Genomic DNA, 5,348 nt, shown 5'->3' with positions numbered 1-5,348 from the left:
AGAGAGAGAGAGAGAGAGAGAGAGAGAGAGAAAGAGAGAGAGAGGTGTATAAATAAACCAAATAAATAAATGGAGTATAAGCAAAGAAGAAATGTAGACTTTCAATAGTTCCCAAGCTCTACTGCACCTGCATAAATTCTACCTGACACAAGCATTTTACCTGGTCGTGTCACCCTAATACCATATAAATAACATTTATTAGAAATTCTAAACCCAAGTAAACAGCATTCATCTTGCCAAGTCCATTATTGTTTGAAGGAAGGTAGCAGTGCATAATTTGTTGAGACTTTGGTCTTCATGACTCTGCTAAATAAGGCACTGTTATGTCCTATGCTAGTAATTTATAACCCAGAAATAGCAACCTCATCCTATTGAGAGAAAGACATTTATGTTTTCCAACATACGATTATGACTATTTCTGGGGAGTGTAAGTATGAATAAATGCAATAATTTCAGTTAACATGCTTTTTACTACCACATAGGAGAGCTAAAAAGCAAACCGTGTAGCACTGGAGTGTTAGGTGAGCCTGGTAATGACTGAGACAGAAACAAATTCATTGCATAAAGTATACTTGGAAACATGACATACCATTTATAATAGCCAGCTCCCAAAAGGCATGAGAGGGTTGGGAGTGTGCATGATAGGTTTTGTATACAATGCTTCCTGAAGAAGAGATTACTGCCTCCCTTTCAATTATTTAGTATTTGTGAAATTCATTTCTGAGTCTGGAATCCTGCATTTTTGACTTGTCATGCAACAAATTACATCATATCTCCCTGTACCGTGGATGCTGGCACTTTGGTACAACAAACATACATCATGAAAATGTTTTATTGATTTGATACTGAAGCTGTGGCATACCATTTATGAATGTGTTAGCAGCAGCTGGCATTTTTTAATGTAAACCTTGCCACCACAGCTTATATATCTCATTAGGGAATGTCATTATTAGAAGTATGTGTTTTCATCAAAACAGAAAGGTATGCTATTTCCTTCTGAAATTAAAGAAAATGGTGTTGATAATATTAAAAACACTAATGAGGGGGAGAGAGAGAGAGAGAGAGAGAGAGAGAAATCTTGGCCTATGACATCATACATATTTCTAACATTATACACTGTAAATCTGAAGGATGATGAGTGAACTCACATGCCTATCTATAACAGCAGTAAATTAAATGTATTCTGTCACCCTTGCCTATGGGAAGGCAATAATGACATACCTCACCAGTGCTTTCAGGTAACAGTTAAAATATTATCAATGTTTTTTAAAGCCATAAATGTAGATAGTGTTCGTCTAGTTCAATTTTACAAATGAGATTGCTCACTAGTGTGGTGCGATAAAAAGAACAGTGGCTCAGATGTCAAAGAAGGTGGCTTCAGATCCCACCTCTGACTCTATCTATGTGAGTCTGGTACCAAATGACTCTAGGGATCAATTTATTCTCTGTAAAATAAGAGGAATTGAGAAGATAGTCATTACAAACCTTTTAGCTCTGGAGCTATTATGCAATGATCCAAAGAAATGTAGTCATGGAAGGGTTGTAACTGAGGTAATGATGATAGGTGGAAGCATAGAGGATAGAGTGCCAAATATAGATTCAGACATGACCTCAGTTTGAGCCCTACCTCAGACACTCAGCTGTGTGACTCTGGATGCTTAGTCTGTCTCAGCCTCAGTTTCCTCCACTGTAAAATAGGGATAAGAACATTTATTAGGTGTGCTGTGAAAATTAAATGAGGTAAGCAAACAAGTTTTTAAAGCAACTAGAGTTTGCCCTGATTGGTTTGAAATATCCTCTAGGAACCATCCTATGGAGTGCACTGAGAGTTGCCAATCTTAGTTCTAAATGACTATGTGGAAATTATAGGATGTTCTTTCAGCTATTTGTGACTCTGGACTAAAGGGATTGAAATTTGGGATGATAAAGAGACTCCTTATTGGCTGCAGTGTCCAAAGATCTGTAAAGTTGATGAATGCATAGAGGAATAATTATCTCCTCAGTCCTTTTTTTCTCTTTCTTTCTTTCCTTCTTTCTTCCTTCTTTCTTCCTTCTTTCTTCCTTCCTTCCTTCCTTCTTTCTTCCTTCTTCCTTCCTCCTTCCTTCCTTCCTTCCTTCCTTCCTTCCTTCCTTCCTTCCTTCCTTCCTTCCTTCCTTCCTTCCTTCCTTCCTTCCTTCCTTCCTTTCTTTCTTTCTTTCTTTCTTTCTTTCTTTCTTTCTTTCTTTCTTTCTTTCTTTCTTTCTTTCTTTCTTTCTTTCTTTCTTTCTTCAGTTGAGGTTAAGTAATTTGCCCAAGGTTACAGGGCCAGTTTGTGTGTGTGAGTGTGTGTGTGTGTGTGTGTGTGTGTGTGTGTTAAGTATCTGAGGCCGGAACCAATCCCGGGTCCTCTTGACTCTGGGGCAGTGTTCTTACTCATTGCGCCACCTAGCCACCCCTCTTTTTTTTTCCCTAGGATTTCTGTCAGGAAAGTTTTGAACTGTTTTCCTAAGGGAGACAGAGAGAGGCACAGCACACTTCTATCTTCCCCTTCCTTATTTCCATGTGACTGTGAGCACATGAAATTCAAAGTACCTGTCCTACTTAAAGTACCCATTCCTGGGCCTCCTATGTTTTGGCTACCTTTATGGGTTTGCTGTTTCCTAATCTTAGGAGAATGAATTATCTCTCCCAAAACAGAGGTGTCCAGACTCAGAGGTGACCTTAGGAGTTGGAGAGTTCTGAAAGCTCTGATACCCATGGGTTCAGAGATGAATAGTGTCAGGGGAGAAGTCACCTAGAACTATTCCAGTATTCTTTTTTCCCCTAAGAATTCTTGGCAAGGATAAGCTCCAACTCAAAGATTATCCTGAGGTCATTTTCTTGGCTGGCATATGCCAGGAGCTGTTTGGATAGTAAATAGCTGAAGTTAAATGTGAAAACTTTTAATAGGGATCTCATTCTGTTTTACTTGTGATTTAAGTATCCACCTTTTAGTCAGCTGTGAGTGTAACTAATCTGGTTTTGTTTGTTTTGGTCAAAATACATTCTATTGAGTATTCTATATTTTGCTTTCCTTTTCTGTATAGGAATACATAACATTTTCCCCCTACTTGATTTACCTTATGCATTGAGTACATTTTTAACTACTCCTATTTTGTGGAAACTCCAGCTGTCAAATAAACTTAAGCCATAGGTAAAATATTCCTAAAGGGCTAGGGTAGGAGTTTAATAAAGCAGAGTGTTAATCACTAAACCATTCTCTTTAGATATTAGACTTCCCCAGGACTGACTCTAATCCAACTTGTATGGATGCATATAGAATATCAAGTATCACCAAAACTCAGTTTCTGAAAATCCAGAAGCATTTTATCAATATTAGACATTAAATAACTCCAAAATTCCGTAGGACAACAAAAGATCTTTAAGAAGAAAACAAATGCAGTATATTCAATAGGACTGTGACCAGATGGAGTTTAGATATGAGTTCTGCCAAATTAATATCCTAGAACCATAAAAAGTAGCCATTTGGGGCGGCTAGGTCAGGAGGACCAGTGTTCAAATACGACCTCAGACACTTAAAACAAAACTAGTTATGTTACCTTGGGCAAGTAATTTAACCCCAATTGTCCAACACACCCCCTCCAAAAAGCAAAAAAAAAAAGTAGACATTTATTCTATCTCACCATCCAATTTTACTCTCTAAATCTATGGGACACCCAGCTTTTTCCTTTGGGTCTTTCTCACTATCTAGAAGTAAAATGGCTAATCACCATGATTCACTTTACATATTCTATAAAGTCTTGTGAATTGGTGACTTTTTTTTCACCATCTACTTCCCTTTTTTTTTCTTTTCTTGGAGAAGTCAATGTATTTTCAATCGGAAAATTGAAAGGTATACTGCTGCAGCAAATAGAGTACTGTCCTAACCAACCTCATACTCAAGGGAGAAAAAGAGATAATGTGATGAAACGCATTGCCCTTTGCTTAGTTTCAACATTTCTAAATTCTTTCTTGTAGCTTAAGAGAAGAGGGGGAAAAGACAGTACCCTGAACTTCAGAGAAAACAAACAAATGTTACAAGCAGGCAAAAAATACAGAGAAAATAACATAATTAAACAGACAGGGCTTGTTGTCTGAACCTCACATAGTTAGTTACCAGAGAGAGAAGCACCAGAATCTGGGTTTTCTAAGCCAAGGGGATCAATGGCTGCCCAGAGTCTCATCTGGCCAAAATCACATAACTCTTCCCAAAGTTGTCCCCAAAGCAATACCTCACCTAAGCGCTATGTATACCCTTCTCTAGGGTCAGAGAAAATCACAATCCTCATGACCCACGTGACTACAAAGTAACAAAAGTTGTGCCTCCTGAAAAACAAGCCTCCCACCACAGGTTGCAAGTGACCACTTTCAGCCTATTAGGGGTCAGAGTATATTTTCAAATCAGGAAAGGTCCTCAAATTAAATTAGACCTATCAATGGGCAAGGAAGACCTTCAAATTCCCATTACCATTACACCTCCATTTATATGATATTGGGGTGGGAAACAGAAAAAAAAAGAGGAGGTGTTTCTTATCCCTCCTAACTCTATTACCTAAAGAACTGAAGTGGGAGAAAAGTAGCTAAGTTGCAACAATCAGTTTGACAATATCTGTTCTGGTTGTGGTTCGGTTTAAGGGGTTCGGTGATCCCTTGAGGAATGAAGTATAGAAGAGGATCATCTAGAATGAATTCACAGACACAAGCATTACTTAAGTCAAGGTAGCAAAGGTTTCTTTTAACACCAATATGGTGGGCAGAGCTCCTTAAGGAACTTGCAATTTAACAGGAATGATGCTAAAAGTTGTATAGGAAAAAAGTGGATTATCTGGCAGATATGCTAATTAGGAGATGACATACAACCTTAGTCAGAGGCATCATTCACTACTAGAAACCAGGAGAAGAGGTCCTTGAGGGATATATTTTTGATCTGTTATGTCTGCTACAAGACAGCTCTGAGAGTTGATGTCTATAGCCTGACCTCTGGATTGTATGTGGTAATTGTGGGAATCAATACATGATAATTCTGTGAGTAGAAGATAGTCTTGTTTTTACAGGGGAAATTCTATAGAAGACAGCTTGTCCTTGTAACAGGGGGAGATAGTGTGTCTTACTGGGGCACACTCTTAAGTTATTGCTAGTCATAGAGTCTTTTGCTGGGGAGAAAACTGTCAGGGATAATGTTTTGAGGCTAGGGAGAAATATGATCTTGAAATTTGGGTCCAAGAACAAGCACTCCATCAGTTGTAGTATTCTTAATCTCTCTCTCTCTCTCTCTCTCTCTCTCTCTCTCTCTCTCTCTCTCTCTCTCTCTCTCTCTCTCTCTCTCTCT

The sequence above is a fragment of the Petaurus breviceps genome, unplaced genomic scaffold, assembly GCF_028583685.1.
Source record: "Petaurus breviceps papuanus isolate PSGF00001 unplaced genomic scaffold, PetGlider_PUasm1.0 38, whole genome shotgun sequence".
Lineage (NCBI taxonomy): Eukaryota > Metazoa > Chordata > Mammalia > Diprotodontia > Petauridae > Petaurus > Petaurus breviceps.
This window is presented reverse-complemented; position numbering follows the sequence as displayed.